Here is a 13,371-nt window from a genome sequence, read left to right on the forward strand (position 1 = left end):
CTTTCTTGAGCATGCTTTGAGTAAATTAGATAGTGCATCAGCTTGATAGTTCATCTCATTAAAATACATTCTGATGTGTGTGTCCATTAATGATTTGAATCATTAAATTATCTTGATCAGAAATATTCCTTGTTTTCACTATAGACTCAAGCCTGAAAAGGAGACTGTACAGGTCTTGTATATTTCTGGTCTTACATTACTGGGAAAGGACTTACATTCTTCCTCTGTTTGACAAGCAACATCATGATCTAAGATAGAATTTCTGTGTGGAGGAGGTGCAAAACTGTCACTGGTGAAAAAAAAAATAAAATTGATCTTAAATCCATTTTTATTACCTAGAACTAGAAGTATCATTTTTATTACCTAGAACTAGAAGTATCATGCACTCTTGAATACATTCGTTTACTTGTAATGTCATTTTTAATTATTTTTTTTTATTTCTGGGAGTTATTAAAAGTCAAAAATTGTTTAAACATATTTCTGTGAATGTATTAAGTTTGGATTCAATGGACTATGAACATTCAAACCTGATAGAAAAGCCAGTCAACTCATTGGACTGGTGAGACATGTATTATAATACAATTTTTCGTCTTGATCTCCTTAGTTCACCAGTTTGTGCATCACATGGATCTGGATAGTCATCAGATGGGCCATCTATTGAAATAAAGTGCTGAAATTAAACAATTAAAATAATTTTAAAAAATTACCTCTGAAAAAGTCTCAATATGGCAGGAGACAACTTTCCATGACAGCATTTCTCTGATACACTTCTCTCTCTATAAGATTATTGTATTACTCCAATATGTATACGTATTTAATAATGTTTATTATGATAATTCATTTATTGATTCACCAATATTCCAAACTTCTTATGATAAATAAAAATCCCGTAATTCCAAGACTAAAAACTTAGCATAAGGATTGGTTATCTGACACACAATATGCACTTGAATGCAGTCCTAAATGATCGATCACTGCTCTGTCAGTGTTGTACTGCAGAGTGTGCACATCTGCACATGTTATTGTACACATTTGACGTAAAATGTAGCTAGTCAATTTATATTATAAGTTTCTATAATATTTACCTTTGAACATATATATGTATGTTTTGTAATTCTGTCTACGTTAAGCTGGTCGTGAGGTCGTCGACACAGGGAAATACATCGCAGGCATTTCTGTAAATCAGATTTCGGCTTGGGAAATGGAATGAACTTTGCTCCATCAGCTTATCTGGGTACCTGCTATCGGATTTACAGGTTCCGAACAAACAGTGCTTCACCATAGTAAAGTAGTTAATAAAGGACTTTTAAAAAACAACGGATTAAAAACACCTATTTGTGTAACATCTCCGTAAACACCATTGAAAATAGCGCCATTTTGTCCGACTGATGTCCGACCTCAGCGCAGATGCAAATGACGCGATAATGCAGCGATCTGATTGGTCAAAATTAACACAACCACATAAGAAATGGATCAATGTATTTTATGCCAAGTTATATTGATATGAGATCAAAACTGTAGGAGGAGTAGCGTTTTGAAAAATTGTTTACATGCGGACAGACAGACGGACGGACACCTATCTATCGCATAAGATCTTCTGGTCTCTGACCAGTAGAGTTAAAAAAATTATTAAAAGATCAATAATATTCAAAAGTTGAATAGTGACGTTCATGTATCTTTATGAAGTGTAAATTAAAGAATTTTGAAAACCAATTTTGAATGAGAAAAATATCTATCTCTGTTTTGAGAAAAGAAACTGAACTTACCAGTCTGTCCAGTATTTCTTTAATGATATTAATTAAATTACCGTTGAGTACTGTGGACTGATTATCATTTGTATCTTACCCCGTCTATCCTTTGCATTTATCTATCAATGGATGATGTGCCATGCGGCCCCCGGTAAATTGACAAAAAAAAAAAAAATCTAAATTTTACTCTAATTTTTGCATCCACTTAATCACTTATATGTGTACCGTCATGGAATACTACTTTAACCGTAAATAGAAGCATAATTTGTAGGATATTTATCTTTATTTTGAGTAGGGGTACCATGTTTACACCCAATTCCCATTGAATTTTGGCCCCGCCCCACTCTGAAGGCTTTAAAATATACGAGCGCAAGTAGGTACATTTTTCTCCTTTGGATGGTCGATGTATTTTATTGAAATCTACCAATATGTTGAAAGGAGAAAATTGTACCTAACTGCGCTCAAATGTTGTTTAGAACATTGTAAAATCTGGCTGGTCTTCCCCATTACAAACAGATCGACGAAACATTTTTTTCTGACGTAAGAATAAATTCATATGCTAATCGAAGCACCGACGTGACTTTCTAACCGACCAATCAGCTAAACGAGTTGCATTACGAGTGAGTGCTACAAAAATTCAAAGGAAATTTAATGCTTGGAAAAAAAACGCATAATTTTTTTTTCTTGTTTTCCGATAAACTTTTTTTTATTCATTTGAGTCACAGATTATAGACACGAATCTACAATTTCCCTGCTCATAATTACAAACAATTATTATTATTATTTGTTATAAATATACATTGTATAATTTCATAGTTTTGTAAAGCGTCGTTGGGCAATTACACGTATTCCCAAGAATCAGTGAATACACGTTTTATCGTGAATTTCTCGACCCCAAGCGGTAAACACTGAGGTTCCATACGTATTATCATGTATAAAAAGTCTTTACTGACCATTAAAAGTTTGAAATGTAGTAGAGATAATGTGTAAATTGACCTAAGCCACGTGTCTGTGATAAAATGTAAACATGTAGTAAACCAGTATGTTTTGTCGTTCAGTCATCGGATTGGACAATTATTCTCGGTAAGCGACTTTGTGCGATATAAACAATAGCCATATAAGGTAGATTCCTCAGACATGCATACCTCTATTATACTAGGACCCGCCAATTCTCTTTTCATAAAAGATCCTATTGTCACAAACCAGGCCGAATTTAGCTTTCATGGGGTCTAAAAAAAAAATCATATATAATGCAGTAATCCTCATAATTAAAATGTTTTGGAACTACTGAAACTATTCAAAAAGGCATAGTTTTTAATCACTTTTGTTTAAAAACTATCAAAATTGTTGTAGAATAAATGTAATTCGTCGTAGAAAAAGGGGCCGCAGAAAATAGTTTTGGCACATCATCCTTTCAATGTATATAACTGAAAAAAAAATGTAAATAAAAATATCAAGTGATAGATCATACTTGGTTCTGATTATGGTGACAATGCAGAATGTATTTTTCTTGCGGGACATATATATAGTTATATATCCCGGCATCGAGAGCAAGTTTTATTTTTTACTTGCCTAGATGGCCGAGCGGTTTAGCGCTCTGTTCCTGTACTATTACGAGACAAGAGAGTTCATTTCCGTCAGGAAAATGTGCCTTTTGATACTATTTGCCAACTAATCGATCGAAACGTCTTGCGGATAACCTATTGCCATTCCTAATTGTAATGTCAGAGAAAAAAATACTCACAAAAAATAGCGTGTACTCCCCCCCCCCCCAAAAAAAAACCCATCTAAACTAGAGGTGAACCAGCGCACATCGTAAATGAAACTCATTTGTTACACTGTCTAGTAATTCACCAGTCTTAGATTGGGAACACTTCAACCGTCAAAGCTCAAATGCACGTATGTAATCTCACTACATGCACAAACTTATCTTTAATTTTTTCTTACAAATTTAAAGTCCAAGCAAAATTATATATACATATAATTTATCTTATGCAGTACACATTTATTTTAAAAGTTCAGGTCATACGCATACATCTTCATATAATTCTGAAGAAAAACTTATAAAATCTAATTCTATGACGCCAAAGTGCTTGATAACTTTTTGACAAATCAAGCGTGAGAACAACATCTCAATTGCATGCAATACAGCTCTTTTGAAAAGTTTTCAGAGACTATTAAATCCGAATTCATTTAAACGATGATATAGCGCAGGTGTTGTTTGGATTTACGTATTATTTTGATATGAGCTTAGTCCTTTTTTTTTAATTGAAATATATACTCCAGTTACCTTATTTATAGCTTCAGTTTTGTGTATCATTATCTCAGTACAGAGAGTTAAACTGTTGCAATTCATTTATTCATGTAAAAAACGATGTTTGTTCATTTCTCCCTTAGGTGTTTGATAAGTCAATCTGAATATAAACACCAAAGATTTTTACCCCAAAGTTTGACAGCTTAGTTCAGAGATTCCATCCTAAAGTCGTTTAATCATCAAAAATGTGATATTGAGTTCAAAAGACATTAAATTTTATGGCATCGAAAAACCTACTTCTTGTATTTAAATTCGTTTGTTAAAAAATTAACCACAGTAATCATCATAGTACAATTCTTTTGGTTCTTTGGTTTTTCACTGGACAGTTTTTTATTCGACTCGGCATGGTTAACGTTGCCAACAAATGGCGAGCTACATTCTTATTGGTTTAGAGAGCAACTTATCAATATTTACAACAAAACACACACAAGTAGAATGAAAAAGAACAAGGAAATTCCAAAAATTGTGGACACCAGCTTTCGATGTCTTCTTGGTGGTTGTGTGCCCATCATACAAAAAAGATTTTTAAAAATGTTTGAAGTAAACAAACGTACGGCCAAGATTAAAATTTCTTAAAACTATCAAACTTCAATGAAATATGGAGAAAACGAACAGTATTCAAGCTCAAAGTCAAATAAAACAATACAAATCGGGAGCAGAACAAACACGGACCTCAGAATTTAGAGGTGGGATCAGGTGCCATAGAGTGAGCATCCCCTGCCGACCGGTCACACCCTCTGTGTGCTCTTGTCCTGATCGGGAAATAACGGAAAATTCCGTCGACAATTCAGTGCGTATAAATAATGGCCTAACAATTAGTATGATAAACGTCAGTCAGCATATGACTGAATGATAGATTGTATTTGCTGACAAGGTCATTGTATCCACCATAGAACTTACGAAATGATGACTTTAAACGAGACTGCTGATATTCTTGTTTCTTCAACTTGTTTGTCAATAATTTGTACATTTGTACATTGTACATACGTAGAGCATGCTCTTGCGTATCGAATCAACTGAGAGATATAAACCCCGTATGCAGGTGATGAAGGTATATTGCTGCATAAGTAAGGTAAGTTGACGATTGAAAAAATTAAAGTCATCACGTTTATCATAAAGCTTGGTCGTAACCATTAACGTCTTTTTCAAGTAAAAGATCCTTCGTTAATATTTTTACCAAGCAGTTTTGAAAAATGTTTTGATGTATAATTTCAATACTAGTATTTATGGCAACCCGTGCTATCTTGGCCTCTTATTCAAGGGTGCAATGTACATGTACATATTCACCTCTTTTTACGTATTATCGATGAAAAATTTGATGTAGTGTCTTCCAGCTCCCTCTACCGGCAAGTGGTGGCTCTCAAATATGAGTGAAAAATTCTCCTTGTGACGTTAAAAAACACTTAAGTTTTCCAAGAAACTCATGTGTCGCCTGTTTTGTAGCTTCATTAACGAAGTAAATAAATCTAAGAGTGGTCACATATTTATTTACTACTAGCATTATAGTTCATGCATTTGCAGAGAAAAAATCCACGAATAGTATAAGACTGCAACAGAATATGACAATCAAAGAAAGAAAATATGGTTACCGAACCCTCAAATGACTAATTAAATTTAAACAGTTTCAGTCTGTCTTTACTGCAATTGTCAAAATATGCTGAATATCGGCAATATGAATTATTTTGAAAAGTAGTTCAAAGGCCAAGGTTCACGAGATCAGTAACCATTATAATTTACAAAAGCCACAGAGCCAAGCAGTATATGTGCAAAACATTAAATCCATACCTCTTACAGTTCTCGAGATATAAGGTGTGACAGATGGACGGACAGATAGACGCCAGGTAAAGTTTTGTTTGTTTGTTGTTTTAACGTCCCTCTCGAAAATTTTTCACTCATATGGAGACGCCACCACTTGCTGGGCTGCAAATTTATACCTATACTCGCACTTAGGGCCATTGAGCAGTGAGGGATCTTTTTCGTGCCAAAACCTACTGCGACACGGGACCTCGGTTTATACGGTCTCATCCGAAGGACCGGTCTCCATGTCCCGCAATGGATTTGAACCCGCGACGTAAGGATCAACTTCTTACTTCGCGACTCTAATGCCATGTTAAGTGATCCTTAAGAGTCGCTCTGCTCTATAGGCGATACAAAAAACTTTTATTCTTGGCATATTTTTTTTATTCCCGGGTTTTCTTTTTTCGGGATTCGGCAAAGACTTTGTCTAAATGGCAATGATAACCACCGTCTCATCATGGCTAAAACACTTCTGTTACTGGTTAGAGTAGCGACTGAAAAGTGTTAACCAAGAAATAACATATATTGGAGGAAAACAATAAATGCTCCAAAGTCTTAATTTCTAAAGAAAGTTCTGTCTCTATTAATTTTCAATAGTCCGGTATTGTAAATTAACCTCCGCAAAAATAACTCCACATAACGCTTGGTTTCATGGGAATCGCAAATAGAGATTGTTCTTTCTGACGTATCCGTATACGTATCCGTATACGTATCGAGGTATGAGAGGCATCTCGATCCCGATGATTTAACCGTTGGGTACCATTTCCATCGTTTCTTGTTTGATTTTAACCTCATTCATTGGAAAATAAGATAAACAGTAATATTTCTAATAAAACGTATCAAGTTGTTGTTCACACCTATCATTTTATGGAAGGATTTAAAAAAAAATAAAATTAGTAAAAAAGTATGTATATTTTCATTAAATTGTTTAAAAATTAAAAAAAAGGTTAAAAAGGGACTTCCCCTCTCTCCCTCTCTCTCTCTCTCTCTCAATATCAGGATATATTATTGTTGCATTTTCGAAGTAACCTTTACCAGTACAAGACATATTCCCCATAATGCATACAGTCAACGCTCGTTATCTCATGCAACTTGATTGGACCAATTAAAACTTCGATATATCCAAGGATTTGAGTTAACAAAGTTTAACTGTACGAGGTGTCAGAGATAAACATTCTAGTTGAGTATAAGTTTGTATACCTCAAGCTGACACTTAAAATTGATTAACAAAGTGGAGAAGGGGGAAGCTGGGCCGAGGCAGGGAGAAACCAAAAAATGACAAGTCACCTTAGCAAAACTTTGACAATAAAAATGTGTAGAAATTAATCAAACTCTTAAAAACCCATTACTGGGTATGTATGTGTGTGTGTGTGGGGGGGGGGGTATGGATATTAAGTTTTGAGTTCCTCTTTTCCATAAAAATAATTACATATACATTAACTGTGAAAGATTAATTTGACCATACTGCATACTCTGTGTGTATGTCATCTTCGCTAGCCAAGGGTTTCTGATACGCTACTCTCTCATAAACCCTTGGCATACGGTGCTGACAAAAAGACGGGATTGTTTTCGTCACGTGATCACGATTCTTACCAGGTACGCAAAGATTGCGTCATCGACAGAAATAAAAAGCGTATTTAAAAAATTAATGTTTTTGAAGAATAATTAACAAGAAGGTATTGAGTTATGTTAATTTGCTATTTAAACATGTTAAAATGCAAATCTACATCTTCAGTATTGATTCTTAATCACATATTTTGCACCTAGCTTAAAGATACTGGATGACACCATATAACTATTTATAGAATGGCATGTTATCTTACGGATCGTTGTTTACTTGCGTTTTTCATTCCCGATATTAAAGAGTCCTGATATATCCCGAACGCAAATATGGTCATTTACAAAAAACAATTGCTGATTGGTCGAACGATGTCGATCAACTCCAATCACAACTTGAGAAAAAAATCCCAACTTTTTTTCACACCGTATGCCAAGGGCTTATGAGGAGAGTAGCGTATCAGAAACCCTTGGCTAGCGAAGATGTGTGTATGTTTGTGTGTGTGTGTGTCGGGGGGGGGGGGGGTCACTGAAAATTTCCATCCTCATTTTCTTTTTTATCATCATTAACATTCTGTATATCATTTGATTATATATGATGGACATAGTTTTCCAAAAAAGCTTTGGAAAGCTGGCAATTGGGATGGTTTGAAGACTTTAAATTCCCCAAATTGTTAGGTGATAGCCGTATCCGAAATTCCAGAGAGCTTGAGAAAGGACTACCATTTCTGAAAGTGATGCAATTACACGCAGTTTTTATCGGGGATGAATGAACAATTGTCGATAAAAGGAGATAAACGGAGAAAATGTTTTATTTATGTCTTACACATTACTTTATATACATGTTGACTAAAGTTTACTTAATGATTTATTTATTGCAATTAAGACTACTGTAATTCTTTGTGTACAAGCGAGATCAAAACTTTTATCCTTTATTCTGTGTTTTTTATTGCTCTGCTACGTTGAAGCAGCCTCTTCTCTTCAATTCTGTAAACTGCGTGTTGAATTGACTCACACTTGTCCCGATCTGGGCCAAAATGCATAAATAAATAAACAAATAAAATTAACAAAAAAAAAATAAATAAAAATCAGCTGGATGGACAAGGTAGCATAGAAAAAATAGATCAATCTATTGTTTTGGAATTTTTTAGCCTAATGTTCTTTTCTTTCTTATAAAAAGAGAGTTAAGATAATGAATACCCTATTATGAAACAGTTTCTATATCAAACCATGAATTATATATAATACGCATGTACGACAACAAGAGAACTAAAAGGAAAAATCAAATTTAACAATTGCATTTTCATTTCATTACCTATTTTTGTCGCCATGAAGTCTTTTCAAGTTAATACTGCTGAAAGGACAAAATATAAAGCAAAATCAAGCCGTATGAGAATAGGCACGAAAGACGCAATTTCAACTGAGGAGGGGAAGGGAAGACATACAGGTATTTGTCAAATAGTTCATTGAAAAAAAAATGAAGAAAGTCAACAGACGCTATGAAAATTTGTGTGTGTTCCCGGGGGGGGGGGGGGGGTGAACTGGCATTTTTAAGCATATATTGGTAAGGGTCTGGAAGCAAATTCTCTTTAGAAAACGGCTACAAGATTTTATTGATTGTGTGGATATCAACGTCTTTTGCATTTTAGTGTGTGTGTGTGAGTGGGGGGGGGGGGGGTTAACTTTTATGTCATCTAATGTTAATTACAGAATAAATCAATAAAATGTCCTGATGTTAAGAGGGAGAGAGGGGGATCCCGATAAATGTTTTTAAACAAAATTGCAATCAAAGTTTTAAACAATATAATGAAAAAATACAAATTTATTTAATTTCATTATCTATTTTAAAAAAATTTTTCCAGCGAAACGATAGGCGGTTACAGCAGGTTAATACATTTTTATTAGAAAAAATACCATATGCTATTATTAAATGAATGGGGCTGCTTTAAAACCAAACAAACTACGATTGAAATTATACTAAATAGTTTAGACATCGAGATCGAGATGTCTCTCTCACCTCGATACGTATGCGGATACGGATACTTATACGGATACGTCAGAAAGAACAATCTCTAATAGTACGTATTCTTACAGTTAGTACACTCTCAACATGGCTGAACACTTTTGTTACAGGTTAGAGTAGCGACTGAAGTGTTCGTCAAGAAATATGCGTAGCGGAGGCAAGAAAGGTAACTCTACCAAAGACTTGGTTTGAAATGTAATGTTTGTTTGAGTTTAAATCCCTCTCGAGAATTTTTCACTCATATGGAGACGCCACCACTTTCCGGTGGAGAGCTGCAAATTTTGACCTATGCTCAGCACTTAGGGCCATTGAGCAGTGAGGGATCTTTATCGTGCCAGCACCTACTGCGACACGGGACCTCGGTTTATACGGTGTCATCCGAAGGAACGGTCTCCACGTCCCACATTGGGGTGTTCACTAGCCCGGTATCGTGATTTCTTTAACTTCCGCGTAAACCTCACAAATGCTTTTTCATGGGAATCGAAAAAATTTACCCTGTAAAAATGTTTGCAGTAAGAAAACTAAGCCAAGGATCAAAATCATATACTGAAGGAAAAAGAAACGCAGGGTAACAAAATATGCAAAAGTTTTCTGAGTGTCTGGCCTAAAAGTATGAAAACTGGTCGGAGGGATGACTTGGTTAATGTGCATTGAAATCGCTGTTCAGAATTATTCAATCCTAAAATGTATGACGACATGTAAGGAAAAGAGTAGAAAGCCAAAAACACAAGCATATTAATGATTAAAGGTTTTCCAGGACATCTTATAATACCACTTGATGCACTGAATTTATGCACATCGTTTTTCGATATTTACAGACAATTTAAATTTCTTGTGGTACTGCTGACAGAAGTTCCATAGGGTATGCCTGTTGCTTTGCATAAGTTAAGAGCCAAAACAGGTTGCTGTGCAGTTTGTGGGGGATTTTTACTCCATATAACGTCTTATCCGTCCTTCGAGAGGAACTTGAAGGGTTTCCAACCAACCGTGACGATGACGTTGGCGTGTAACAACGTCACATCAACGTTGGGCCATTCATCCGACCTCCCGTGTAATTGACATCTCATTACAACTGAAACCTCTATTAATACAGTAGACAATGATAATCATTACATGCACCCATAAACTGAAAGAAACCGATTCCGCAATTTTGGTTTGTGAGCTCGTCAACTTGTGTTCTTTTTTTTACTGGTGCGCACGTGCGTCGTGTGTCTTTTTTTTCAGCATGTTTACCCCGGCCCAATGTAGCCAGATTTTGTCAAGACTTTCTGTCGAACATTCACATTAATCAACTCAACTGACCTTCGTTAAGTTCATCTTTTTCTCCAATTGAACATCTGTCGGACTAACTCGACGGTAGGGCTTGAAGGCGTCGGAAAGCCGAAACGACTCTTCACCAGCTAAGGGTAACATTGTCAGAATATTTGAAAAATATTAGTACGAGAAAGATGTATGCAATGGTATACTCCATGCAGAGAAGAATCAAGGCTTTGAAAGATGCGCGAGGGAGGCCTAGGTGATTTTGATTTTCACTTTGGGGGGGTGCAGTTACAGTGTACAAAAATGAATCCCACCATATGGCATGCCTGAACAAAGAGTGTGTTAAAATTTCAAGCATCTGCGATGAATAGTAGCTGAGAAAACTGCGACTTAAATGTGTTATGTTTGGTACGGACAGACTCACAGATAAACAGGAAGTTAACATCGGATTCGTAAAAAATTAATACCACCATATGACATGCCTAAACAAACATTGTGCTAAAATTTCAAGCATCTGCGATGAGTAGTTGCTGAGAAAACTGCGACCAAAATTTATTACGTTTGGTACGGACAAACACACTGGTAAACAGGAAGTTGAAATCGGATTTGTACTAAGATGAATCCAACTATATGGCATTTTGGTCTCAGTCGTTTGTTTTTTAACGTCCCGTCGAGAAATTTTCACTCAAAGTGAGACGCCTCCACTTGCCGGTGGAGGGCTGCAATTTTAGACCTGTACTCAGCACTTTGGCCTTTGAACAGTGGGGGATCCTACTGCGACACGGCACCTGGGTTTTAATGGATCTCATCTGAAAGGCAGGTCTCTACATCACGCAGTGGGATTCGAACTAGCTAAAGAAGCAATTCCTTACTCCGCGACTCAAGAGCAAACGCTTTACCACTGTGCCACGTGGGTGACGGTCTTTAAGCGTGAGCTCTTTTGTAAAACGGGTCCAAAAATTGTAGCAGAAATGCCATTTTAAAAGAATTTCACAGAAATTTTAATTTTAGTAACAAAAGCAACACCTTTCGTCGTGGCCAATTAAGCCCCACCCGGCCTGAACCATGGACTTAGGAGGCCATGAGTTTTACAGTTTTGGTAATGGGTGAAGCTTATTGTGATCATGCAAACATTTCGTCTGGTAGATTGCCATGCGTAAATGATTCAAAGGTGTTAATGTGCATGTATTTTCAAAGAAAGTGCTTTTGGAGGTCTTCACAATGATGATCAAAATCTAAGTGTTAATTATGATCATGCAAATGGTGTGCCTGCTTAATGTCCATGAATAGAGAATATATTTTACTAGTGGTACTGTGAGCGAGTTCACAAAATAATACCCCTCCCTCGCTGCAATTCTTTTAAAGTGCCCATTCAAATTTTGTAAAGGTGACATCTGACAAAAAGACATTGGTTAAAAGAATGATACATCGTCTGGTTATAAGTACTCTTTAAGTGAAAGATGGACATGCAATGTTTCTCCATTAAAAAATATATACCTGTCATGAATTTTATACTTTTTCTGCCAGTGACATTGAACTTGATGGAATGACCATTGGTCAAGGTCATGACACACCTGGTCAAAAATATTCTTTTTACCAATTATTAACTTCCAATGATTCTCCATTACTGTAATAGCTCGGACAAGAATCTTTTTCTGTCAGTTACCTTGAACTTTGACCTTGGATCAGTCATGACACACCCATGGGTCATAAGCAATCTCTGTACTACGTATGAGCTTACAATGATTGCAACGACCTGGAGGAAGATGCAACGACTTAGAGGAAGAACATTTATAATGTAAAAGGTAAAGGTAGCAAATAGTTGACTGATTGTATGTTGTTTTACGTCCCATTCGAGAATTTATCACTCGTTTAGCGACGTCACCATATACCGGTGAATGGATTTAAATTTTTACCTTTACTCGGCACTCAGGGCCATTGAGCAGTGAGGGATCTTTATCGTGCCAACGCCTGCCGTGACACGGGACCTCGATTTTTAAGGTCTCGCCCGAAGGACCCGCAACTTTCACTTCAAAGTGCCGAGCTCATGGCGAAGGAACAGTTGCTACCTTTTTTTTATCGACTTAGGTCAGTCGCGACCGAGATTCGAACTAACGACCTACCGAACACGGAGCGAGCACACTACCGACTGAGTTACCGTGACGGTTCAGTAACAAAAAGTGATCGATCTCAAAAAATCTATAAACAATACAATTCTTTGAAAGGGCATAATACATGGACCCCTGGAAATTCAAGAGGAAGGATCGGGTGCCTAGAGGGAGTGAGCATCCCCTGTTGACCACAACTGTTGAACATAATAAAAAAACATATTTGCAATTAATCCAGATGCATTGATATCTCGTATAGCTATTTTGAAAAGAATTCTTGATAAAAAAAAAATCAAGGAGATTTTCTTTTAACAGTTTTAATACATGTACTGCTTTATACCCTGTCCTTGGCCAGAACCCCTACCCATGGAGGCCATGAAAAACACTATTTTGGTAGAGGGTTTCAAGTTCTTTCTAACAATGCATTCAGTTGTGCACAAGAAGAGAATACTTTCAAAGATTTAATTAGATTATATACATTTTTACTATGTGATCATTTTTGGCACCACATGAGGCAGAACCTCTGCCTTGAGGGTCATGAAAACATTTTAGTATCTAAGAGGC

At 36.1% G+C, this 13,371-nt stretch overlaps 1 protein-coding gene across 1 annotated transcript in view; it reads left to right on the forward strand.

The window, feature by feature from the left end:
* LOC133190548 (adhesion G protein-coupled receptor L1-like) overlaps positions 1-13,371 on the forward strand; it is a 185,637-nt gene that overhangs the window by 96,759 nt on the left and 75,507 nt on the right. The gene's annotated exons all lie outside the window — the stretch shown is intronic.

The sequence above is a fragment of the Saccostrea echinata genome, unplaced genomic scaffold (genome assembly GCF_033153115.1).
Source record: "Saccostrea echinata isolate AGI-Se365-2 ecotype Australia unplaced genomic scaffold, CSIRO_AGI_Sech_v1 ptg000022l, whole genome shotgun sequence".
Lineage (NCBI taxonomy): Eukaryota > Metazoa > Mollusca > Bivalvia > Ostreida > Ostreidae > Saccostrea > Saccostrea echinata.